Source organism: Papio anubis, chromosome 4, assembly GCF_008728515.1.
Source record: "Papio anubis isolate 15944 chromosome 4, Panubis1.0, whole genome shotgun sequence".
In the NCBI taxonomy this organism is placed as follows: Eukaryota; Metazoa; Chordata; class Mammalia; order Primates; family Cercopithecidae; genus Papio; species Papio anubis.
This window is the reverse complement of record NC_044979.1, coordinates 113,092,349-113,120,028: the sequence shown is the minus strand read 5'-3', so window position 1 is coordinate 113,120,028 and position 27,680 is coordinate 113,092,349. Positions and strand designations below refer to the sequence as shown.

The 27,680-nt window shown below is 42.0% G+C and overlaps 1 protein-coding gene and 1 pseudogene across 10 annotated transcripts in view; both read right to left on the bottom strand.

Moving 5' to 3' along the window:
• HECW1 (HECT, C2 and WW domain containing E3 ubiquitin protein ligase 1) overlaps positions 1–27,680 on the bottom strand; it is a 456,185-nt gene that overhangs the window by 277,392 nt on the left and 151,113 nt on the right. The window lies entirely within an intron of this gene.
• Positions 10,876–16,922, bottom strand: LOC110742821 (annotated as a pseudogene).

Below are 27,680 nucleotides of genomic sequence, written 5' to 3'. Positions count from 1 at the left end.
GTAAGCCCCCACTTCAAGATGTCCTGCCTTTTCCTGCCTAACCAATGTATGCTTTCCATGTGCTGATTTATGTCCTTTCCTGTAACTCCTGTCTCCCTAAAATGTATAAAACCAAACTGTAACCCGACCTCCTGGGCCACATTTTCTCAGGACCTCTTGAGACTGTTTTCCAGGCAGTGGTCACTTATACTGGCTCAGAATAAACCTCTTTAAATATTTTACAGAGTTCTATTCTTCCGTTAACAGGACCACCTATGGGCCAGGCCGATGGGCACATGCTTGATCTACCAATGGTGGCTGGATTACTGTCCCCAGGGTCCTCGTTCCTCCTCTTCTACACTAGCCCATGACCTCCTGAAGTCCAAGCTATCATTCAGACAAGTAAGAACATCAGGGAGGTCTCATAAAAAGGCTGGAACCCAGCCCCTGTAAGGGTAGAGCTGCCACTGCATTTAGGGACAGCATTAGAAAGTGCTGGAGGCCTGGCGCAGTGGCTCATGCCTGTAATCCCAGCACTTTGGGAGACTGAGGTGGGTGGATCACGAGGTCAGAAGATTGAGACCATCCTGGCCAACATGGTGAAACCCCGTCTCTACTAAAAATACAAATATTAGCTGGGCGTGGTGGCGTGTGCCTGTAGTCCCAGCTACTTGGGAGGCTAAGGCAGGAGATTCGCCGGAACCAGGGAGTTGGAGGTTGCAGTGAGCCGAGATTGCACCACTGCACTCCAGCCTGGCGACAAAGCGATCAATACTCCGTCTCAAAAAAAAAAAAAAAAAAAAAAAGAGAGAAACTGTTGGAGATGGCACTCCATTCCTTCACTGGATGGGAATTGGGGAATGCCTAGTACCAGCCAGGCACTATTGTAGGCCATGGGATAAATTGGTGAGTTAAAGAGACAAAAGGCCCTGCCTGTGTGAAGCTTGTATTTGACTGCATATAGCGCACCTGGATATGCCCGGAACTAAAATATAAGAATAAGGCAAGAGAGGTAGGCTGGGGCCAGGTCTGGGGAGCCCTGAATGTCAGCAGAAGAATTTGTCTTTGGGCTGAATTACCAACAGTGGGTGAGATGAACCACTGCACATTTGCCAGGAAGACTGGAGAGTAACAGGGCAAAAATGGACTTTTAGAAAAACGTCTCTGACAAGAGAGGGTGGGTGAATAACGACAACAAAACCTTTGCACAGCATTTTCCAATTTATAACAGGTTTTATCAGCTATCAGGTCTCACAATCCTCCCCCGGGCTCTGGGAGTCAAATAAACGCCCCATTCAGATATAAGCCTGGGCACGGAGGGAGGGACTAGCCTGGGGCCACAGGGTGAGTGAAGAGTGGGGCCTCAAAGCTCTGCCTTGTGGCATCTTATCTACTAGTCTGCGTATTTCCCTTTCCCAGCAAAGACTGTATTTACCAAACACAGTGCACGTTTTCTCTTTAAGGAGGATATTCAACTTAAAATTATGGAAAGCTTTATTACAATGTTTGCAGAAAAATGTCAAGAGAGAGGAATACTATCAGTATTGCCTGGGGATTTTTTTTCAAATACACATGGCCACCTTCCTCCCTCCCTGCTCCCAGATTTTGACAGTGTCACTTAGATGTGTCTAATTTGCAAGAGCTCCTGTGACCCTGCTACCTACAGCCTTCACTGCAGCATGTCCAGCTAATTCCCCTCCTCATTGAGAAAGTTCAGTCCTGGTGGTTTGGGCTGTGAGTTTAATTGCAAAAGCCCTAGAGAAAGAAGAGATGTCAATATAACACTCTTGATGAAACAAGACAAGGGGAATATGTTTCCTGTTTGTAACACACAGAAAATTGAACAATGAGTGCTGGTGAGTTGCTTTCCTCAACTATCTCCATCTACATGGATATCTAATATGCATCTCAAGCCCACCTCCAAAAACAAGTTCTTGGTTATCCCAGCTGTAAATGTGCTCTTCCCCATCTCTGTAGATGGTAACTCTACTCTTTCAGGTACCAGACTGAATACCTAGAGGCATCCTTGATGATTCTTCACACTCCTCAGGTACAATCCAGCCAATGCGGAAATGCAAACTGTCTAAATCGACAATGCTGGCTTCAAAATCTGCCCTGTCCTCTGATCACTTCTCAGTCTACCACTGCTGTCTTCCCAGCCTCAGCCACCAGTATCTCTTGCCTGGTCTATTAGGTCTCCCAACTTCTCTCCTACATTCTGCTCTCCACAGAGCAGCCAGAGAAACCTTTACAAAACCTAAATCAGGACTGCACATGGTGGCTTATGCCTGTAATCCCAGCAAGTTGGGAGGCTGAGGCAGGAGGATCACTCTAGGCCAGGAGTTGGAGACCAGCCTGGGCAATATAGTGAGACCCTGTCTCCAAACAAAGAAAAAAATGAAAACAACCCTAAATCAGATCACATCCCCTCTGACAAACATGACTTCCTTCTCCCACTATTGCCTCCTTTTCCCTTGGTTCCAGCAACCCTGGCCTCCTGGCTCTTCCTCCTGCCCGCCCATCACAACCCTGCCTCGGGGTCTCTGCACTCCCTACTCCCACTGCCAGGAATGTGCACTCCCAGACATCTCTGGGCCTCTGGCCCTCCCTTCATCAGGCCTCCACTCCAGCATCTCCACAGCACCTGCTCATCTACTCCTCCCTAATCCCCTGTGTAATATCCTTTGCCATGCTCATGCTCTTTCTCTATTCCCTGTATTATTTCTTTTTACAGAATTTAACACCACTGAAAACAAACATACATTCTGTTAGTTTATTGTTCATTTTCTCTCACAACAAGGTATATTCCATGAGGAATTTGTTATGTTCACTACTACATACCTCCCCACTACCCCCAACCATCCTTAAACAACTTCCCCCGACCCCCAACCATTGTTAAACAATGCCCAGGACACAGCAAATTACTCAACAACTTTTGAGTGGATGAATGAGAGAATGTCATTGCTATTATTGTATGCAAATCCTTCAAATCTATTGACTTTCACATTTCATTAGTATGGACAACTTAAATGACGACCCATGAAGTTCAGGGTACCTCAACAAAAGGCAGGCATTCCTGTAGCATATGGAGCTTTCTGAACTCTGTCCACAATTTTCAAAGTCTATGCAGGTCGAGACTATGACTTTTTAGTAGTTATAAGGTGTGATTCTGGATGAGGCCTTGGTTGGTGATATCCCTCCTCCCAAGCACCTTTGAGGGGTGGGTGGCAGTTTGAACTTTTACTGGGCACAAAAATCATTTAAAAAGTGGCAAACGAAAACTGTGCATTTGCCGATAGAAGTAGTAAAGAAAAAATAATAGCTGCCATTTTTGAGAGCTTATCATTTGCCAGCACTTTGCTAAATATTCCTTTAAATATTAACTATAATGAAACTGGCATTAAATTTACTTTCTCAGGGTAAAAACTGAGCAATGGTCAACTGAATGATCAGAAGAAAGGAAAATGCAGCAGCCAGCCTTCCTGCTTGCACTGTGTCTTGGAAGGCTTGAGGACCCAAGCTAGCCTCAAAATCAAGGAAGTCTGTCATAGGGCTCCCCCGTCATAGGCGTCAGTATTGGGCAGTCTTGATGGCATCATCACTGGGCTGCATGCTCTGTGCTTCATGTGGTCCCAGTAGTTGGATCTCAGAGGCCTCTTTTCTTCAAGGCAAACTTGCCTGTTTGGACTGTGCTGTTTTCTCATTATCTCTCTGTTCAATTCATTTCTCTACCTGCCTTCCCTCCAAGTCATCTACCCTCTCAGGGTCCTGAGCTCCTCTCTTGAAAGCAAGGACAATAATGTACTTGCCCTCTGGCTTGTCCTTTCCATCTTGGACATGGCTCCAAGGTCTCTCTCATCTATGTCTGTGGTCTCTGATTTTTTTGCAAGCCATATGACTTACTGACATAGACTAAGATGTCCCTAACTAGTTCTTGTGGTTAGAATACTGGCCTTTGCCAAAACTTGGATTCCTAGTACTTTCAGTATAATCTATCCCTTCATGTCTAAGCATTTTCCTGGATTAAAAAGAGTTAGTTTGCTATCTAGCTCATTGTCATTTATTTATTTTGCCCACTCAGGTTTCTTAATTTCATTTTATTTTTTGTTGAGATGGGGTCTGTCACTCAGGCTGTAGTGAAGCAGTGCAATCATGGCTCACTGAAGCCTTGACTTCCTGGGCTCAATAGATTCTCCCACCTCAGCCACCTGAGTAGCTGGGGCTACAGGCACGAGCCACCACACCCAGCTATTTTTTAAAATTTTTTTTGTAGAGATGGGGTCTTGCCATGTTGCCCAGGCTGGTCTCAAACTCCTAGGCTCAAGCAATCCACCTGCCTTGGCCTCCCAAAGTGCTGGGATTATAGGTGTGGGCCACTGCAGGTTCTTTATTTTTTTGACTTTGGGTGGGCTCATTCCTGACTGCACTCCTGGTGAATGGTTACAGTCCAAGTGGCATATGACTCATGAACTTCAGAGATCCTCATTGACCTCTGCAGGCCTGTTTTTTGATTTCCTAGTCCAGTGGTTGCCAACCTGGGATGCATGTTGAAATAGCTTGAAGAGCATTAACCAAGGCAGATGTTAATCCCCCCCAGGGATTCAGACTTAACTGGCCAGTGGTGTGGTCTGAGTATCAGGGTTTTTCAGAGCTCCACAGGTGAGACCCTGATCCAGTTTGTCTACATACCTAATTCCAGGAAGCTCTCACAACAACCTGTTCCATTTTCCCCCCTTTGTCTTGAACTGCATTTTATTGGTCTATAAATATTGTCCTAGCAAGACCCAGTTAGCAGTTAAGGCTTGTTCTTTTTAAAAAGAGCTGGTCCATTTTTTACCTGAAAGTTATAATAAGTTTGTATAACTACACTTAATAAATTCAAATATGAGAACCTTAAAGTGAAAAAAAATTCCATACAGAAAGCACATAAATGTGAATAAAGCACAAAGGGAATAAAATCAGAGCCCTTCGAAGTTTCAAATGATAAGACCTGGGGAAGTCCTGGCTCTGCCACTTGCCAGATCTGCAAACTTGGGTGTTTCTTAACCTTTTTCCTCCACAATTTCCTCATTAATAACATCAAATGTAAATTCCATGATTTCCCATGTTTGTTGTGGAAAGAAAATGGAATAAAACTTGTAAATGCACCTCATAAGGTTATTATTTTATTAAGAATAGAATAAATATTATTTCAGGGCAGGGAAAATGGGGAGATGTTGGTCAAAGGATACATTTCAGTTAGATAGAAAGAATAAGTAAGTTCAAGTGACCTATTGTACAACAGGGTGACTGTAGATAATAACAAGGTATTGTATTCTTGAAAATTGACAAAGGAATAGATCTTTCTTTCCTTCCATCTCTTTCTGTCTCTCTCTCTCTCTATATGTGTATATATATATATATATAAATGGGTCTCACTTTGTTGCCCAGGCTGGTCTCGAACTCCTGGGCTCAAGCCATCTGCTGGTCTTGGCTACCCAAAGTGCTAGGATTATAGGCATAAGCCACTGCACTTGGCCCCAAGAGAATAGATTTTAAGTGCTCTCACCACAAAAAAATAAGAAGTATGTGAGATAATGCATACGTTACTTAGCTTGACTTAGTCGTTCTACCGTGCATACATATTTCAAAACAACATGTATATGATAAAGAAATATGATTTTCATTTGTCAATTAAAAATGTTTAAAAAAGAAAATTATTTCAGATCTGGGAAAAACAGTCCTCTCATTTCCTATGAGACTACCTGTCACTAGGCAGCCTGCAGAGAACCAGGTGAGAAGGGTCCCGGCCCCACGGTCCTGCTTTAGAGAGTCACATATCTCAAACACAAGAGAGCCCTGCTGCTGGAGACCCCATTATTAGCCCAGGCCCCCGACTCACTGCCCCCCACCTCTACTCCCCTTGTCCTTGAATCAAAGGGCAGCAGCATCCCGGTGCTGGGAAGAGGTGTGGCTGTTCCACTCCTGAAGCTCAAGGCAGCCACAGCTGGGGGAAGATTTCAGCAATAACACGCTCAGGTAGGAGAAATGACAATTTAATTAACTTGTCAATTGTTTCTGTCAGAAAACATGGAGGAAATAGATTTTTGCATTAAAAAAGCATCCTTTCCCAGCTGTGTCCAGTCTTATGTTTTTTTTCCTCTTCCAATTCAAGGTCCTGCTTTTGCTTCTGACTTAGGGTGATGGAGGCTGAGCGACATTTTGCAAAATTGAACAATGTATATTATTCTTACATCAATACATCTGTAGGTCTAAATCAGTGCTTGGTAAATGTTTTGGTTTCAGGACTGACCAACAATCTTGAATATTATTGAGGATCCTAAAGAACTTTTATTTATGTGGCTTATATCTACTAGGATTTACTATGTTAGAAATTAAGGCAAAAAATGCAAACTATATTGGTTCATTTGAGAACAATAAGAAACCCATAACATTAACATGGATAACATATTTTATGCAAAATAAATACGTTTTCCAAAATTTAAAAAAGTGAGAATTATGGCATCATTTAACATTTTTGTAAATGTCTTTAAGAGCTAGCTTAACAGAAGACAGCTGGATTCTCACACATACTTCTGACTTCAATGGGTTGTGATTATCACACTTCATGGAGCTTCTGAAAAACTCTGGTGTTCAGTCATGAGATAATGAGAGTGAAAAGGTCAAATAAAATCTTAATATTGTGATGAAATTAGTTTTGATTAGTTTTGACCTTACAGACCTTACTGAAGGCTCTGGGGGTCCTTCAGGGGTCCCCAAACACCGTACACTGAGAATTTCTTTCTTTCTTTCTTTCTTTCTTTTTTCTTTCTTTCTTTCTTTTCTTTTCTTTCTTTTTTTTTTTTTGGAGATAGAGTCTTACTCTGTCACCCAGGTTGGAGTGCAGTGACATGATCTCGGCTCACTGCAACCTCTGCCTCCCGGGTTCAAGCAGTTCTCCTGCCTCAGCCTCCCGAGTAGCTGGGATTACAGGTGCTTGCCACTATGCCCAGCTACTTTTTGTATTTTTAGTAGGGACGGGGTTTACCCATGTTGGCCAGGCTGGTCTCGAACTCTCGACTTCAGGTGATCTGCCTGCCTTGGCCTCCCAAAGTGCTGGTATTACAGGGGTGAGCCACTGCACCCAGTCAACACTGAGAATTTCTGTTCAAGATATGCTGTGAATATTATGCTGTGAAGCATAATATTGATTCTATACATTGTCAGTTAGATGACTATTGGATGCTAGAGAGGCAGATGGTCTTATAATAATATTTAATAAAATACAATTATTGAAAGTGTTTAAAATCAGCTTTATTAGTGACTTGCATTTAAATTTGGTATTTTATTTAACAATTTTAAAGCTATATTTAATGATACCTATTTATTATATTTTCTTGAACAGTTTGTATCTCACTTTATAACTTCCAAATATTTAATCATATGTTGGGTCTCTTTTCTTACTCTTGCTCTGCTCTGGGCCTGGCACGTAGTGGGATTTGAGACAGCCTGTGAACATTGAACACTAGGCAAGAAACATGCCCATAGGGGCTAGAAACGACTTTATAGAAGGCAAATCTGACCTTTGTTGCCAGCTCCTGTCATCCTGATGGAATCAGAGGGAAGGAAGTTCTCAGCATCTGAGTGAAGTTAGCCAAAAAGAGTGTGATGCAGGGCCCTTGCCACAGCAGCCCTCGCCTTGTCCTGCCACCTGCCTTTCCTCCTGCTCTGTTCATTAAAGTGATGCACCAGCCACTGAACTGGGTTTGCCCATCAAGCATCCTGGCTGGAGGGACATGAGTGACCCATGCAAACAGCCATAAGAGGCACGTTCAATGATCTAAGCAGAGCAAGACATTGCTCCTGCTGTAAATACACATCCTTCAATCTAGCAGTAGAAATGAAACCTGTAACTACATAGCTGCACAACTAAAATCTGAGGCAGAGTACAATAAAGTCACATTGTTCTATGACAGCTGGAAAGGAAACACACTTAAGCTGGATGAGGAGGGACTGGAAGAAGGCTCATGGAGAGAGTGTCAGACATGTTGGGACTTAAAGGATGCAGGGCAGGACTTTGAGTTCTTGCACATGCAGGATGCCGTAAGAATCCAATTCTGAGCTGAGCATGGTGGCTCACACCCATAATATTAAATCCCAACTACTCCAGAGGCTAAGGCAGGAAGATTACTTGAGGCCAGGAATGCAATAGACTAGCCTGGGCAACACAGCTAGACCTTGTCTCTTAAAAAGAAAAAAAGAGAGAACGAAAAAGAGGAGGATCTAATTCTGAAGGCAGAGCTAGAAGAGGCTTAGCAAGCAGTCTGGTTATTAGCTGTAGTGTGTTTGAGGGAGAGTGGACCAAGAGAAAGAATTGCTGAGTTTGGAGAGGAGGCTACAGACTTGAAAGAGCTTGTGTTTGAAGTCAGGTCTGGGTTTAAACTCCAACTCTCCCCTTGCTATTGTGATATTGTACAATCTCTGAATAACAGGTTTTCTATCTGTAAATGAGGAATAATCGTATTGCCATGATAAAGTCGTTTGAAAATAAGGGCTAATGCATTTGTAGAGCTTGGCACACAGCAGGTGTCCACCCAATGTCAGCTATTGTTGGACACCAGCTGTGGAGAGCCTGGTGCAACAAGTTGCAGAGAGGGGCTCAGTCTGGAGGAAACAGGAGAGCAGGAGAGCAGGAGATGCCCTGTTGGAGCTGAGCCTGAGATGGTGATGGCCATGACGCAAATGATTCAGGCTGGGGCATCCTGCAATGACAGGGCCAAAGGCTGCTGAAGGGACTCTCGGCGGTGCTCTTTGCCACTTGCCTGGGTGGGCGGTGAGGTGAGGGGTGCAGAACTGCTGTGACGAGAAGCAGCGGGTCAGAAATCACCTCAACTCCACTCCCCCAGTCTGGCAGTGCAGGATCCGAGAATCGTAAGCCATCAAAAATCTTAAATGCCAATTTTCAGGGGGGAAAAACAGCCCCAAACAAAATGGGAAAAGAGAATACTGTGTTGGGAATGCATGAAAACCTCAGCATTTGGGTTACATTTCCAGTCTTCCCCTAACTGGAGACTTCCCCTCTCTTAACTGCCTGTTCCTCAAACTGCCCTGTTCCTCAAACCCATTTGCTCCTAGTGAACAACAGCGTTATTGTCCACCTGGGGAAATAGTTGGCTCAGGTTCTTTTCTTCAAGTGTCTTGAAGTGTCCTTTTCTGGCAGTGTCTTGAGGTCTTTTGTGTGTTCATTCTCTTTCCGACAAAGTTGTAAAGGGAATGAACTGAGATCCATTTCAGATCCCAGAAAGAGGGGTGCTGGCTTTCTCATTATACTGGGATTATGATGAGTATTCATCCTCCTCTCAAAAGTCTTCCAAGTGTGCTATTGTGCTAGTTGCTTAAATTTGTAAAACTTTTCTCCTTGTATTTCTGCTCACCAGGAACTACAATTCGTCAAATAAAAGAGAAGCTGGCAAAACTTGTCTTATGTCTCAGTGGCCTGGAATTGAGGTAACTTAGGTTCTAGTTGTCATTCTGCAGTTAACTAGTTGTGTGACTCTGGACATTTTGGAGTGGATTGCCATTTCCTAGAGTAAATTTGGACCAAATCCACAAGGTCCTGCCCCTCCCTGACACTGGACAGGTAAGGTTACAGGTGTTCAGTGGTGGAATGGCTGCTCCATCTTGTGACCCCCCTGCACTCCTGCATGACGCTATTTCCATAGCAACCTTGGATTAAACCTAAAGTGCAGATGGGTTCCATCACCACTGCTGTTACCTAGAGGAGGCACTCTCTCCTTGGAGCATCTGACTCCTCTGGGAAAAGGTGATAAGAATTCCTAGTCCTGCATAGGCATGGGCAAGGACTTCATGTCTAAAACACCAAAAGCAACGGCAACAAAAGCCAAAATTGACAAATGGGATCTAATTAAACTAAAGAGCTTCTGCACAGCTAAAGAAGCTACCATCAGAGTGAACAGGCAACCTACAGAACGGGAGAAAATTTTTGCAATGTACTCATCTGACAAAGGGCTAATATCCAGAAGCTACAAAGAACTCAAACAAATTTACAAGAAAAAAGCAAACAACCCCATCAAAAAGTGGGCAAAGGATATGAACAGACACTTCTCAAAAGAAGACATTTATGCAGCCAACAGACACGTGAAAAAATGCTCATCATCACTAGCCATCAGAGAAATGCAAATCAAAATCACAATGAGATATCATCTCACACCAGTTAGAATGGTAATCATTAAAAAGGCAGGAAACAACAGGTGCTGGAGAGGATGTGGAGAAATAGGAACTTTTACACTGTTGGTGGGAGTGTAAACTAGTTCAGCCATTGTGGAAGACAGTGTGGCGATTCCTGAAGGATCTAGAACTAGAAATACCGTTTCACCCAGCCATCCCATTACTGGCTATAAACCCAAAGGATTATAAATCATGCTACTATAAAGACACATGCACATGTATGTTTATTGTGGCACTATTCACAATAGCAAAGACTTGGAACCAACCCAGATGTCCATCAATGACAGACTGGATTAAGAAAATGTGGCACATATACACCATGGAATACTATGCAGCCATAAAAAAGGATGAGTTCATGTCCTTTGTAGGGACATGGATGCAGCTGGAAACCATCATTCTCAGCAAACTATCGCAAGAACAGAAAACCAGACACTGCATGTTCTCACTCATAGGTGGGAATTGAACAATGAGAACACTTGGACACAGGAAGGGGAACATCACACACAGGGGCCTGTTGTGGGGCGGGGGAAGGGGGGAGGGATAACATTAGGAGATATACCTAATGTAAATGACGAGTTAATGGGTGCAGCACACCAATATGACACATGTATACATATGTAACAGACCTGCACGTTGTCTATATGTACCCTAGAACTTAAAGTATAATTAAAAAAAAAAAAAAAAAGGAATTCCTAGGCCTGACCAAGCATCTGGAACAGAGATTTATCACAGGATCCAGGGTCCCTTCACTCACCACTCCCTTTCCATGCCGAGACCACCCCAATCCCATTCTGACCTTCTCCTCTTCGGCCTTCCCAATGAGCTATGAAGACCGTCTGTCTTCAGCAGATGATCTGTCTCAGAAGATGGTCTAACTCAGAAGAGTTCCCCCGTGGAGGGAGCTCTTGGTGATTCTTGACCAAGTGAAAGGCCCACTGACCATCCACTGTAATAGCCGCTGCACTGCTGTGGTTTAGACAAAACAAGCAATGGTCCCTGTTCTCAGGCAACTTAGAGTTTCAGGGAGACAGTCAAGGAAACAAATACACCAATAAAAATATACTTACAAATTACTATACCCCATGAAGGAAAAAAGTCAGGTGCCATAAGAGAATCAAGGTGGGAGATATTTTGGAGAAGGTGGCAGAGGAGCTATCTGCAGAGGCAACACATCAGCTTCAGAACAAATGAAATGGGGACAAGGAGGGCGCGCATTCTAGCAGACGCACAGCCTGTGCAAAGGTATGAAGATGGGAATTCCCAACAGGTTCAAGGAACTACGTGAAGACTCGTGAGGCCCCAGCATAGTAAAAAAGAAGAGCGTGGATGGTGGGGTAGGAGCCAGATGGAGCAGAACCTCGCAGCTCACCGAGAGGATTTGCAATTTGGTCTAAATGCCATGGGACACTTTTGAGGGCAACAGGATCCGATGGAAGCGCAGGGGCACTGGTTTATGAACAAATATTTTATTTAAAATGTTTCTTCTCACTCAATTGAAACTGTGAGGTAATCCCTCCCACACCCTAAAAAAAGACACAGAGGAGCATTTTGCTTTGTCTGCTACTTGTTTAAAATGAGTTCACAAAAATAAAACTTCTTCAGTCAGTTCATCATCACAGAGTCCCCTCAGCTGGAAGGAGAATGCCCTTACACATAGCACAAATTGAATACCCAACCTCAAGCCCATGCCAAATATTGAATCTAAGATAAACGGGTAGGAAATATAACCTAACCCAGCTCAAAGGAGTAACACCGTCCTTGTTCTCAATCATTGAAAAACGCTGGATGTGTTCATTTATGCAACTGACTTCCTGTATGCCAGGCACTGTGCCAGGCACTCCAGATACAGCAGCAAACCATAGACAGAAATTTCTGTCCTCACAGAGCTTGAATCCTGATGGGGAGGAGACTACAAACAAGACAGGTAAACTATAATTTATATTAGAAAGGGACGAGGGTGTGGTGTGAGGCAGGGAAGGGAGTTAGGGAGTGTGGGTGGTTGCAACTTAAAATACAGTGGTCAGGAAAGACCTCCCAGGGGTGACGTAGGAGGAGGAGGAGAAGCAACGACTTACACCTCAGGGGAAAGACCACTGGGAGCAGAGGGGAGACCAAGCCTGATATCCTTAAGCAGGTGCACCTGGGGAGCAGCAGGGAGGCCATGTGACTGGAGCAGAGAGAGAGGAGGGGAAGGGGAAAGAAGGCAAAAGGGGGACCAGATCACACAGGGTCTCGGAGGCCATGGTTGGGGCTCTGGGAGCCATCTGAGGCTCTGAACAGGGAAGTGACATGTTCCATGCTTTGAGAAGGCCCATGCTGGGAGTTGTGATGAGAACGGGCCGCATGTGTGGGAACAGGAGGAGCAGGTGGGAAGCCGCTGCAGTGATGGTGGAGCTGCCGCTTGCTAGAACCAGGGTGGGAGCTGTGGATGTGCCGAGAGACGATCGGATTCCAGATCTATTTTTGAGGCTAGAGGTTTGGATGTGGGGTGCAGAGAAAGGATGAGTCAGGGATGACACCACAGGTTTTGGCCCGAGAAACAGGAAGGAGGGAATCGCTGTTCACTGACATGGGGAAGACTGAGATGGCTGATGATCAGATAAGGATTTTGGCTGGGATGTTTTAAGTTTGAGATGCTTATTAGACATCCCAATTGAAGACCTCAAGCAGGAGCTGAATATTCAGGGGAACATCCAGGGCCAGGGTCTGAAATGGGCATATACATTTGGGGGTCACCTGCCAATAGATGTTATTTCAAGTCACAAGAGTAGATATGACCACCAGGAAGGGTATGGATAGCAGGAGAGGGCCAGGGTCTGAGCCCAGGAGCAGCCCACAGTTAAAGGTCTGGGGGAGTCAGGGAAAGAGCCCAAGAAGGAGCAGGAATTTGGAAAAAGAAAACAGGGAATGGTGATTTCTTGGAAGCAGAGCAAGCTGCATTTCCTGGGAGGTACTGTCAACTGTGTCCAGCACAGAAGGGGAGGGCTGAAAATGGGCCAGGGGAATTTCCAAAGTGGAGATCCTTCGTGGTTCTAACAAGAACAGCTTTACCGAGGGAGTGGGGAGGAACTGCAGGCAGTCCAGATGCTTCTTGGAAGAAGTTCTGCTGGAAGAGGGGAGAAGGCAATGTGTGGTAAGTGGAGAAGGAAGTGGGAGATGAGAAGATCTGGGAGAAATTGCTGGTGGATGCCTACGGAAATGGTCTAACTGAGGGAGAGAGGAGCTGCTGGAAAGACATCCTAGCTGGTGGCAAAGGGCAGGGCCTGGTGTGCAGGTGTGTCCCGGGGGGTCCAAGGCAGAGAATACAGTCATGGGTTCTTAGTTTCTGTTTTTGGTTGGGCCAGTAAAGCCCCTTCCTCATCCCTCTTATCTGCTTATCAGTAGAGACAGAAACGAAAAACCATGGCTTCAGGCTGATAAACACCTAAAACAAAACCAAACAGAACAACAACAACAAGATAAGATGGGTTGGACAGGCTTGGACATGCGGGCAGTTCACTTGTCATATAAGGCAGGGAGGCAGCATCCTGGCGGCAGGTGGCAGTGGGAGTCAGTGGACGCTCTTTTCTGATCCCTGCAATTGTCTCAACAAAGTGTGAAGTAGGGTCGTCCATTGCCCGAGTAGGAGGATGGGGAGGAGATGAGGGAGGTTTGTTCATCATCACATTTTACCTAATGAATGACTGATTTCTCTTTCATATATATTATAAAATCTGTTCTTACATTAGATGGAGAAAGAAGAGAAAGCGGACTAGATAAAGGAGGAGAACAAAGAGCACTGAGCATCCTGAAAATCCAAGAGAAACCCTAAATGAGGCTTCTGGCCAACACTGAGAAGATCCAACAAATATTTTCTGAATACAAATATAATCTGGCGAAGTGGGATTAGAGTCGTCTGTATTTCTGCTGAACGCACTTTCTAAACTCCATGAGTGAAGGAGGGTTGCAGAGCATTCTGCGTGGTTCAGGTGTTTGACTTCACTTTAGGAAAAGTAAAACTAAGAAAACAGAGAAGCTGGAGCATGTGCCAAATAAAGAACTTGTTCCTCAGGAGACAGGAAAGCTGAGCTAATTTTGTACGTACTATAAAACATTAGTCAGCTTCAGTTTTAGGTCTAGTTTCAAACCTGGAGTGTGCCAGTGGACAGGGAAGACTGCACTGGCCTAAAGCATTTAGCCTTGCAAAAATAAATAGTATCATCAAATAAATAAAGCACATTTTATCGGGATTAGGCATAATTTATAATGACATAAAGATGATGGAATTCCACATAATACAGGAAAAGAACAGGCTACTTATGATTTTTAAAAGTAATCGTAATGTGAATTTCTACCTGCATTTTATTTTGAATAGTATCTTATTACCTATATTTAAAAAAAAGTAGTCTCTACTTAAATTTTACAAACCACTGTATGAGAAACTTATCCTTTTAAAATCAATGCCATACTGACACCAGCATCACTGGAGGTCTCTAGTTACTTGCCAGGACATAAGGGGAATTCTCAGGGGAGCCCCACACAAAGAGCTTATGAGTCTTGACACGGAAATCAATGTCGCTGGCCTTTTAATAACTCTGAAGAACAGGCTATGCTAGGAGTCAGTCTGTTAGATTGATCCAAAATAAACCGTCCCTGGCACAGTTGTTACGTAACATCATTTCTTACCATTTCTGATATCCCTTACACAGACAAGAAAAAAAATGAAAAGGTCACATCTCCCCACTGGGCCTCCATCAACAGGAACTAGACCTGAGCCCTCTGATAAGGGACCTTCTGCACAATTGATTCTTTAAACCTCCTTATTCCTTAAACCTCTGCTTCTGTCTTCCAGTACAAGTATTGACTGCCATACCCCATAATAGATCTCAATGTATGAAACAATTTTAACCACAAAAATCTAGTAAGAAAATTCAATAAGAGCTGACACTATAAAATACCATAAATCACCAGAGGTGGCCTGTGGATCAATTAGCAGGATATTGGCAAAACTCTGTAAAGCGTTTGATTGAATAAACCTACAGCCACCTATCCAGCAAATGAACAATGACTGAAATTGTTGTGGGGAGTGAGTGGGGGAGCGTGGGAGGGTGGGGTGCGTGTGTGTGTGTGCATGAGCATAAGAACAGACTATCTGGTGAGTAAATAGTGGAGGGAGATAGTGTGGGTGAATTAATGACCAGGCTTCAAGGCAGCTCCGTAATTTGGGGAGATGATTCCTGCATTTGCATCGGCATTACTCTCCCCCACCCTTACTTTGCTAAAACTTAATACAATTTTTTCCATATTCACAGTTTTTATGAGAAAAACAATGCTTGCTAATTATAGGTAGTTTATAACAAACTTTTAAGAAGCATTCAGAGAAAACCAAAAACCACCTCAAGCGTCATCACCCCAAGATAAGCACTATTATTATATTAGAGAGTTCCTTGCATTCTATTTTCAATGCATGCATGTGTATTTTTCAGCCAACAAATACTATACTGCATATACCATTAACGTTATGATTTACTTATGTAACATTATGTTATCAGAGATTTTTATTTTATTAAATAGTCTTAGGAGATTTCTTTCATAAAGGCTACACATTATTCCATAGTATGGTATTACTAAATAGGATTTCAAGTAATCTTTTTTGTTGGATTTTTAAAGGTAGTCCCAATTTTTCACTATTTTAAATATATATATAAAGCTGCAAATGAACATCCGTATAACTTATTCCTTGCACCAATTTCTGAGTACTTTGCTCTGTTATTCTCTGAGGACCCTGATAACTCAGTGACACCATGGATGCTGAGTGCCAAACTGCTTGCAAAGCACATGTAGAGACCCCTGGACACTTCCCTCTGCACTGAGTGCCCGTCTCAGGACATCTTCAACAGCATTGCATTGTATAGTTTTTAAAATTTTTAATAAGATAGGCAAAATGACAGTACTTTTCATTAATTTGTGGTTTGTTTTCTAGTATGAGTAAATATCTTCTCATTGATTTCATAGTCTTTTTAAGGTTTTTTACATGTCCTCACATGTGACTCACATCTACCACAGTGGCTGGTACACCATAGGTGCTCAATAAGTGTGTATCAAATAAAAAACAATAAATGGAGAGATGGTTTGTGTCTGCTTTTGTAATAGGATTTTACTGCTCTCTCTCTCTCGCGCACACCTGGGCGAGGATCCTGCACCTAGAAGATGTTGGGCCTCTTGGTGGTGAAGCATGGCCCGGCGGCACCTGTTGGCTGCGATCTCCTCCACCTTCATGATCTGGTTGCAGCGGGCCCGGGCGCGGTGCCGGCCCGTGGTGGTCAGGTCCTGGTATTCCCTGTATGTGTTGTGGGTGCAGATCCAGGAATCATAGAGCAGCCAGACACTTAAGTTCTTTACCCGCAGAGGGGCCTTCTCAAACACCTGTCCACAGTAGACAATCTAGCCTGAAGACATCTTCATCTTCTTTAACTGAGATACGAAGTACCAGAATGGGGACTTAGAGATGTCATGATTAGGCGCAAAGATTCGCATGCGGTAGAGGGGCAGTGTGTGGCATTTGGGGGTGGGCCAGGAGAGACCATCACCTTGTACTCTTGTAGTGTGCCCGAGGCCTTCATGGCGTCCTCTCCGTGCCTGCCGCCACCCGCGCTTTTCTCCGGCACTTTGGGAGGCCAAGGTGGGTGGATCAACTGAGGTCAGGAGTTCGAGACCAGCCTGGTCAACATGGCAAAACCCCGTCTCCACTAAAAATACAAAAATTAACTGCGTGTTGTCGTGCGGACCTGCAATCCCAGCTATTCGGGAGGCTGAGGTAGGAGAATCACTTGAACCCGGGAGGTGGAGATTGCAGTGAGCCGAGATTGTGCCACTGCACTCCAGCTTGGGGGACAGACTCCATCTCAAAAAAAAAAAAAAAATCATATTTTACAACTTCTGTCATATATTAAGGGAAAATGGGAAACTATCCACCGTTTTCATAAGTATGACACAATTTCTCCATATTTGCTATCTTCTTATTTTGCTTATTTTTTTTTAACTTACAAAACTTCAACATTTTATATTGTCAAATATCTTGATTTCTTTTCCATTGTTATCATTCTGTTATTTTAGGCTTAAAAGATTTCTGTCTCTAATTCAAGATATTTATCCATATTTTCTTTTGACTTTTTATGATTTCATACTTTATGTTTCACTCAAATCGATCAGGGATTGAGGTATGGGTAAAAGAGGAAATACATCTTAAAGTTTTTTTCAAAGTAGCTAGCTAATTGTATCAGTAATACTTATGGTTTAATATATTCTTTACTCAAATATTTTTTATTCTATCACTATTATTTCTAAAATTTATATTAGGGTCAATTTCTGTTCAATTTATATAGTTCCACTAATCTGTCATTATGTTGCTGCACTCATATCTACCATTTCAATTTATTTATTTATTTATCTTTAATTTTTTCAACTTTTATATTCAGGGGTACATGTGGAAGTTTGTTGCCTGGGTATATTGTGTGATTCTGAGGTTTGAGGTATACATGTTCCTTTCACCCAGGTACTGAGCATAGTACCCAACAATTAGTTTTTCAACCCCTGCCCCACTCCCTCCCTCCCCCTTCTAGTAGACCCCAGTTTCTACTGTTGCCATCTTTATGTCCATGAGTACCCAATGTTTAGCTCCTACTTATAGGTAAGAACATGTAGTATTTGGTTTTCTGTTTCAGCACTAATTTGCTTAGTATAATGGCCTCCCGCTGCATGCATGTTGCTGCAAAGGACATGATTCATTCTTTTTTATGGCTGCCCTAGTATTCCATGGTGTATATGTACCACATTTTCTTTATTCAGTCCACCATTGATGGACACCTAGGTTGAATCCATGTCTTTTCTATTGTGAACAGTGCTGCGATGATCATGCATTTGCCTGTGTCTTTTTGGTATAATGATTTGTTTTCTTTTGGAAATACACTCAGTAATGGGATTGCTGGGACAAATGATAGCTCTGTTTTAAGTTCTTTTAGAAATCTCCAAACTGCTCTTCACAGTGGCTGAACTAATTTACATTCCCACCAGCAGTGTATAAATGTTCCCTTTTCTCCACAGCCTTGCCATCATCTGTTTTTTGACCTTAAAATAGCCATCCTGACTGATGTGAGATAGTATCTCATTCTGGTTTTGATTTGCATTTCTCTGATGATTAGTGACATGGAGCATTTCTTCATATGTTTGCTGGCTGCTTTTATGTCTTCTTTTGAGAAGTGTCTGTTCATGTCTTTTGCCTATTTTTTAATGAGGTTGTTTTTTGCTTGTTCAATTACATTTTTTTTAATAGATTTTGGATATTAGACTTTCGTTGGATGCATAATTTGCAAATATTTTCTCCCATTCTGTAGGTTGTCTGTTCACTCTGTTGATAGTTTCTTTTGCTGTGCAGAAGCTCTTTAGTTTAATAGGTTCCACTTGTCAACTTTTGTTTTTGTTTCAATTGCTTTTGAGGACTTAAAAATTCTTTCCCAAGGCTGATGTCCAGAATGGTGTTTCCTAGGCTTTCTTCTAGGATTCTTACAGTTTGAGAATTAAATCTTTAATCCATCTTGAGTTAATTTTTGCATATGGTGAGAGATAGGGGTTCAGTTTCACTCTTCTGCTTGTGAGTAGCCAGTTTTTCCAGTATCATTTATTAGGATCTCCTTTCCCTATTGTTTATTTTTATCAATTTTGTTGGAGATTACATGGCTGTAGGGGGGTGGCCTTATTTCTGGGTGCCCTATTCTGTTGCATTGGTTTATGTGTCTGTTTTTGTACCAGGACCATGGTATTTTGGTGACTGTAGCCTTATAGTACAGTTTGAAGTCAGGTAATGTGATGCCTCCAGTGTTGTTCTTTTTGCTTAGGATTTCTTTGGCTATTCAAGCTCTTTTTGGTTCCATATGAATTTTAGCATAGTTTTTTCCAATTCTGTAAAAAATGACATTGGTAGTTTGATAAGAATGGTGTTGTATCTGTGGATTTCTTTGGGAAACATGGCCATTTTAATAAAGTTGATTCTTTCAATCCATGAGCATGGGATATTTTTTCTATTTGATTCCGTCATCCATGATTTCTTTTATCAGTGTTTTGTAGTTCTCCATATACAAATATTTCACTTCTTTGGTTAGATGTATTCCTAGGTATCTCAATTTTTTAATCTATTGTAAATTGGATTGCATTCTTAATTTGGCTCTCAGTTTGAACATTATTGGTGTATAGAAATGCTACTGATTTTTGTCCATTGATTTTGTATCCTACAACCTTGCTAAAATCGTTTATCAGTTCTAATAGCCTTTTGACAGAGTCCTTAGGGTTTTCTAAGTATAGAATCATATTATTCGGGAAGAAAGAGTTCGACTTCTTCTTTTCCTGTTTGGATGCCTTTCATTTCTTTCTCTTGCCTAATTGCTTTGGCTAGCACTTCCAGTACTATGTTTAATAGGTGAGAGTTGTGTTCTCATCTTGTTGCAATTCTCAAAGGGAATGCTTCCAGTTTTTGCTCATTCCATATGATGTTGTCAATTACTTTTTAACCATACATTAATGTTACATGGAACATCCACACTTCTTTCCCCAAAGTTTCTTGGTTATGTTTTCCATTCAATCTTAATTTGTGGAACTGTAGAATGAAATACATATACATACAACACATGTACATAAAATTATATAAATCTATCTCCTTGACATTTTTAGATTTGCATTCAACCAGTATATTAATTTGTGGGGAAGTGAAGTTATCTAAAGCCCAGTGTTTCCATCCAGCCACATGATGTACCTCTCAATTTGTTCCTATCTTTTAGGTCCTTCAGTGAAATTTTATGGTTTTCTTCAGAGAGTTTCCATATACCTTTTTTTGAAGTTATCTCTAGGTACTTTATAACTAAGATTTTCTTACTTTTATATTTTCCAATTTGATATCACTGGTGTAAGTGAAATCTATTGATATCTACCATACTTATTTTGTATACTGCGTATTATTTAATTCTTTTTAATCCTAATAATATTTCAGTTGAATCAGTGGAATTTTTTAGTTCAATAATTAAACATCTGCAAATGCTATATTGATTTCTTCTAATATGTTGGTTTGTTTTAGTAGAGTTTTTGCCAGCACCTGAGATGGTCTCAATTATCCTTACCACCTGATGTTCACACCATTATGAAGTGCCCTTCCACACTGAACCAGAACTTGTCAGTGTGACCAATAGAATTTAGCAGGAGTGGCAATGTGTGACTTCTCAGGCTAAGTCATAAAGGCACTTCAGCTTCTACCTCGGTCTCCTGGCTCCCTTGTTTGCGGAGAGGCAGCTGTCATGCTTTGAGTATGCACATGCAGTCCTGTGGAGAGCCCGAGTTGCTAGCTGATACCTCCATCTGACAGTTTCCCTAGTTTGCCAGCAACACTGGTGAGCCACATTGGAAGTGGGTTCTCTTGCCCTAGTCAACCCTTCAGATGACTGCAGCCCCAGCTGACATCTGACTTACAACCTCCTAAGAGATCCCAAGTCTAAACCCGCCAGCCAAGCTGCTGCTGAATGACTGACCTGCAGAAACCACAAGAGACTATTAAATGATTGTTGTTTTGAGTCACTAAATTTTGGGGCTGATTTGTTATGATTTATTATTAAGCAATAGATAACACACAGAATTTCAAAAGAATGTAAGTGAAAAAAAATCCAACCATTATTGAGCACTTACTATATTCTAGTAACAGGGCTTACAACAACCCTAATGTGGGCATTCCTGTTTCAGAGATGAAGCTATAGAGGCTGAGAAATATTAAGGTAAAGCAAGGCTTCTCAAACTTGTTTTACATTTTGAGCCAGATAATTCTTTGTTACGGTGGTTGTCCCATGCATAGCAGGGTTTCTAGCTTCTGCACATCAGATTTCAGTAGCAGTAACCCAATTGCAAAAACCAAAAAATGCCTCCAGACATTGCCAATTGTCTCCTCAAAGGTAACCCTACCCTCAAACTTCCCACCCCCAGCTTTGTTTTCTTGCATGCATTAGACTACTTGTGTGTTATCAGACAGGCTAGACTTTTGACAGCAGTTAAAAAGCCTCCAGGAGTGCCCCAGTTTTCTACTTCCTGGTTATTCCATAGACTCTGTGGTGGGGAATTCCCAGATGGATGGTCTTGTCTTTCAATTCATTTATTTCCTCCAGCACTCCAATTGTCCTCTCCAGCTTCCTTCACTCCTACATTGAAACTGTCTTCCTAACCCAAATATGTTTCAAGTGTGAATTTCACATGTGTCTTTCTGGTTCCTACAATACAGTGTTGTTCTATGTTAGGGAAATGCCATGGGCGTGCATTTGAGGGGCTCCCAGGCCTTGTCTCATAGAAAACCTCCTAGAGGAATCAACTCATCCAGTGAAGTGTGTGTCAGGGAAAGGGATCGGGGGCAACTTCAAACTGTTGCAGACAAAAAGAGCAGAATATGTGAGGGTTCTGTGGCCAGCAGGAGCATGGCACATGCCAGCTGTGCTGAATTCAGTACAACTAAAACAGAGAATGTTTCCAGCATGCTTGCTATAGGAGGGGGCAGGGGATGTGGATGGCAAGCAAACTGAAGAAGTAAGTAGAAGCCTGACAAAGGAAAGCAGTAGATAGGTTCCAGAGATGTCAACAGGTAGATGGTCAGAACTTTATTAAATATTTCAGTGGTGAGGGAGAGGATGGCACTCTGAGCTCTGGCATGAAAGTGGGTAGAGGGTGGTGCTGTTTACTTAAAAAAAAAAATGAACACAAGCCTAGGCAACAAACCAAGACTCCATCTCTACAAAAAATAGAAAATAGAAAAATTAGCAGGGGATGGTGGTGCACATCGGTAGTCCCAGTAGCTACTCAGGAGGCTGAAGTGGGAGGATCACTTGAGCCCGAGAGGTTGAAGCTGCAGTGAGCCATGATCACACTGCTGCACTCCAGCCTGGGTGACAGAGCAAGATCTTGTTAAACAAACAAACAAACAAACAAACAACAACAACAACAACAAAAAACAGGTCGGGGAAGATGACACATTTTGAGTTTGTCGTGCCTGAGGAACACGAAGTGGAAAAGCCCAGTGGACACTTAGAAATGTGGATCTGACTCTCAGGATCCCCCAGGGATTCATCATCCTACAGAGGAGTGTTTCCCAGCCTTGGCACTGGTAACATTTTAGGGCAGATACAGCTTTGCTGTGAGGCTGTCCAGGGCACAGTGGGATGTGTAGCTGCATCCCTGGCCTCTGCCCACTAGGTCCAGTAGCACGTCCAAGTCATGACAATGAAACATGTCTCCAGACATTGCTAAATGTCCCCGGGGGACAAAATCACCCCCAGGTGACAGCCTCTGGGTTAAAGGTTTCACAGGGAATAAGGCCGCAGATCTTTGATTCAAATCCTGGTGGCCTGTCTCTAAACTACAGCCCTTCTCCACTGAGCCATGTGTAAGGATCCCTGCCACACACTGTTACAGAACACTGCCAGCCTCCTTCTAGGATTTATCTTATTGGCTTACGGAACTAATTCTGTAGCTGAGTCAGAAATGTCTGTTTCCCCGAGGAGAAAGTAACCACCCTGAGGGCAGAGCCTCTGCACACACAGGATGCCTAGTAGAGTCTCTTGCACTTTAGAGAGACTCAATGAATATTTTAAAATAAAGGCATAAATTATAAGTTGTTGGTTTTGATTTACTAATAATTTAAAGGTATTTTAGCACCAACATGAAGTGACAAGTGTTCTATCTTTATTTGTCTGTGATAACTACCAGGTGAATATCGTACTGCTTGAAAATTTCTCAATATTCATTTGTGAAATGGTGTGGTTCTGAAAACTTTATTAAAAATTATCTGGCAAGTTTTATAGTTACTTTGATAACTTCAGTGTTTTGAAATTTTCTACTTCTTAAGTATGGGAATTTTCTAAGGAAATTAACTCATCGAGTCTTTCAAATATATTATTAAAATTCTGAACATAAAAATTTCTATTAATATTTCTCTTTGAACTATACATAATTTTATATTCCTTTTCTGATTCTAATCATGAATATTTGTTTTCTCTTAATTAGCTACGCCAGAGTGTTTGGTCCCCCAAGTAAATATTTTTAGATTTATTTATCAATGCCACTGTTTCACTATACTTTGTTTTTAGTACATTAATTTCTTCTTATATTTTAGTTATTTAATTTTTCTTTCCCTAGGTTTCTTTGGCTGAGGGTTTCCTAATTTTTTTTTTACTTGAACACAGTTTTCTTTCATCTTAAATAATAAAAACATGTAAAACTGTGAAATTTTTCCCTGTAAATAATTTTAGTCACATCTGCTAAGTTTTAATGTATAATTATTATATTGACATTATTTCCTAAATAGTCAAAATTATGGCTTCAATTTCCCCTTTGGCCAATAGTTATTTTTCAATTTGAAAATGTTTGAAATTTTAAAAAACATTAATGTCTAATTGTATTGTGATTGGAAAATGTGCCTTCAATAATTTCTCCTTTTTGGAGTTTATCGAGGATGTTCTCATGCCCCAGCAGTATATTGCTAATTGTATAGATGCTGTATAGATCCTTGCAATGATGACATATTCTATTTCATGGCAAAATGGTCAGTACAAGTTTTATTGTAAATATTATTTGATTGTATGTAATATTATCTTTTTTATGTGCAAAATAATGAATTAAAACTCCCAACACAAGTGCATACTTTTCTGCTAACTTTTAGCGGTTTTTGCTTTGCCTATTTTGATTCTACACTATTAGGAGTGTAGAGGATCATGGCCTTTTGTCACTGTGGATTATAACTTCATCAATATAGAATTAACAACTTCGTCCCATTAAATACTTGTCCTCTTCAGACCTCACTTGATTTCAGATTAAGCTGACATTTATTTATTTATTTTACTTTTATGGTTTTACTTTTAACCATTCCTTTTATGTGTCTCTTTTAAATAGAATATAGATGAATTTTTCTGTTGTTAGGTGATATTTATTTACATTTATTCTTGAATGAGGTATGTGGAATAATAAAAAATATATATTTTATTTGGTCTTCATTTGTTCCTAGTTCCTGGCATAGAAGTTCTTAAAACACTTCCTGAGGCCAGGCGTGGTGGCTCACACCTGTAATCCCAGCACTTTGGGAGGCCGAGGTGGGTGGATCACAAGGTTGGGAATTCAAGACCAGCCTGGCCAAGATGGTGAAACTCCGTCTCTACTAAAATACAAAAAATTAGCAAGGCGTGGTAGCGGATGCCTGTAATCCCAGCTACTCGGGAGGCTGAGGCAGAGAATTGCTTGAACCCGGGAGGCGGAGGATGCAGTGAGCGGAGATTACACCACTGCACTCCAGCCTGGGTGACAGAGTGAGACTCTGTCAGAAAACAAAAACAAAAACAAAAACAAAACAACAAACAACAAAACACTTCCTGAGTGAGGGAAGTATCTTTTGTTACTCATAACCAGCCCCTTCACCCCTACCAGAGTTTATGGTAATGAGGTTAGCTCTTGGTCAGTCCCTAGACAGCTTCAGGATGGGGGGCTGTCACCAGAGGAACCAACCATGTGACAAGAGGGTGGGAAATTTCAGCCCACCCATTGACCTTGGGAGAATGGGAAGGGGTAGAGATTGATCCAACAACCAATGGCCAGTGATTTAATCAATCATGCCTACATAATGCAGCCTCCATCAAAAACCCTAAATGATGTGGTCCAGGGGCGCTCCTGAGCTGGTGAATACATCTGGGTGCCGGGAGGGTGGTGCACCCTACCCTCCAGAATCCCCACCCCCAGGTTCCTCTTCATCTGGCCGTTCATTTGTACCCTTGATGAGAAGCTGTCATAGTAAGTATAGTCCTTCCCTGTCTTCCGTAAGTCATTCTAGCAGATCACTGAACCTGAGGGGGAAGTTTTGGGAACCTTCGAATTTGTAGTTGGTTGCGCAAAAGCATGGGAATCCTGGGAACCCTGTTTTTGGCTGATGCCTGAAGTGGGAGCAGCCTTGTGAGAATGAGCCTTTAACCTGTAGGGTTTGGGCTAACTCCAGGAGTGAGTACCAGAATTGATTTGAATTGTTGGATATCCAGCTGGTGTCAGGGAATTGGAGAATTAGTGTGGAAGACCAGACATTTGGTGTCAGGAGTGGTGTCAGAAAAAAGACAACAAAAGGTGTTTTAAACTTATTAGCATGAGCCTTATGAAATTGTCATTTTTGTAGGTCAAGATAGCAAAGTATGAACAATTTTATACATTTCAACATAAACTTATATTATCTGATATTATAGTTTCTCTTTTTATGTTTCTGTAATAAAATTTGTGCTCTTCTTATCCTGTCTGCTCTCAGCTACCCAGCACACGGCAGGATGACACTTCCTGGCCCCCTGTGGTTAGGACGGCCATGGGACCAATTCTGGCCAAGGAGTTGTAAGCAGAGTGAGTGTAGCTTCCACGCTGAGGTGTTTAAATGGCTGTGCAGAACCCCAGAATTCTCCTTCCCTCTGAGATGGAAACTGGCAACCTCAGAGATGGTGGCTGTCACCAGGACCAAGAGTGGCTAGAATGAGCAGAGCTACCCTCTGGACCCACAGACTAGGACAATGAGCAAAACATAGTCCCCTGTTTAAGGCACTAAAATATGAGGGTTGTTTGTTTCCATGATAGAAGCTAGTGCATCCTGACCTACTTTCTGTCCGTTTTGTTTTCCTAATTTCTTGACTACATGAAAATATGCTTTTGCCTCCATATTATCATATCAAGTTTTCATGGTAAATAAGAAAAAATGGAGGAGCAAATTTAATATACCAAGTCATCTAGACTAATTATCCTCATATATTTTAGAAGGGGAAGTAGATTGCAAGAACTATTTCTTGACAATAGTAATTTTTTTGTTTTGTTTTGAGACGGAGTCTCGCTCTGTCGCCCAGGCTGGAGTGCGATCTCCGCTCACTGCAAGCTCCCTCTCCCGGGTTCACGCCATTCTCCTGCCTCAGGCTCCCGAGTAGCTGGGACTACAGGCACCCGCCACCTCGCCCGGCTAATTTTTTGTACTTTTAGTAGAGACGGGTTTCACCGTGTTAGCCAGGATGGTCTCGATCTTCTGACTTTGTGATCCGCCCGCCTTGGCCTCCCAAAGTGCTGGGATTACAGGCGTGAGTCACCGCGCCCGGCCAACAATAGTATTTATTTTTTACGAAAGACAGATGCTATGTTGAAGAAAGCAAACATAAAAGCAAAATGTAGAGATTTATGGATAAAGTCAATGTGGTATATACATAGACAATGGAATACTATTCAATCTTTAAAAAGAATAAATTTCTATTATTTGCAATAACCTGGATGAACCTGGAGGATGTTCAGGTTATATGTTAAGTGACATAGCCAGGCACAGAAAGACATATACTGCATGATCTCACTTATATGTGGAATCTAAAAAAGTTGAATTCACAGAAGCAGAGAGTAGAATGGTAGTTACTAGAGGCTGGGGGGAGGGGGAGGGATGGGGAGATGTTGGTCAAAAGGTATAAAGTTTCCATCAGTTAGAATAAGTGTTAGAGATCTAGTGCGCAGTATGGTGACTGTAGTTAATGATAAGGTATTGCATGTTTCAAAATTGCAAAAGCAGTAGATTTTAAATGTTCTCACCACAAAAAGTAATTATGTGAGGATTGATATATTAAGTAGCTTGTCTGAATCATTCCACAATGTAAACATATATAAAAACATAACATTGTATCCCACAAATATATATTTGTTGGGATAATCCCACAGTTATTATTTGTCAAGTACAATTTTTTAAAATTAGAGATTTATGCATCTTTATCATTACTTTGTGATTTGTGAATGGTAAATAATACAATTAAGAGGTAAGGAGTGGAGAAACATGAACTTAAATAAAAACAATAATAATGCTAGAAAGAATATAACAAATCCTGCAGCCTCTTTTTTCTCTTTCTTTGGCCTCCTCTCTCTCTCTCCTTCCCTTTGTTGTCTCCTCCTCACCTTCCTCCCTCCCTTCTTCTCTGTTCCCTAGTATTTCTCCTTGTGTTTTCCTTCCTATTAACAGAGCTCAGGGCCGGGAGCAGTGGCTCACGCCTGTAACCCCAGCACTTTGGGAGGCTGAGGCGGGCAAATCACGAGGTCAGGAGTTCGAGACCAGCTTGGCTAATATGGTGAAACCCCATCTCTACTGAAAATACAAAAATTAGCTGGGCATGGTGGTGCACGCCTGTAGTCCCAGCTACTTGGGAGGCTGAGGCATGAGAATTGCTTGAACCTGGGAGGCGGAGGTTGCAGTGAACCAAGATCACACCACTGCACTCCAGCCTGGGAAAGAGTGAAACTCCATCTCAAAACAGAAAAACAACAACAAAGAAAACAAAACAAAACAAAAAAACAGAGCTCAGATTATTTTAGCAATTCCAGGGCTTGTTCTGCAGTGCTATGCTGCCAAGAATATTTGTAATTTTCTTTAATTCTTTTGTGTTTAA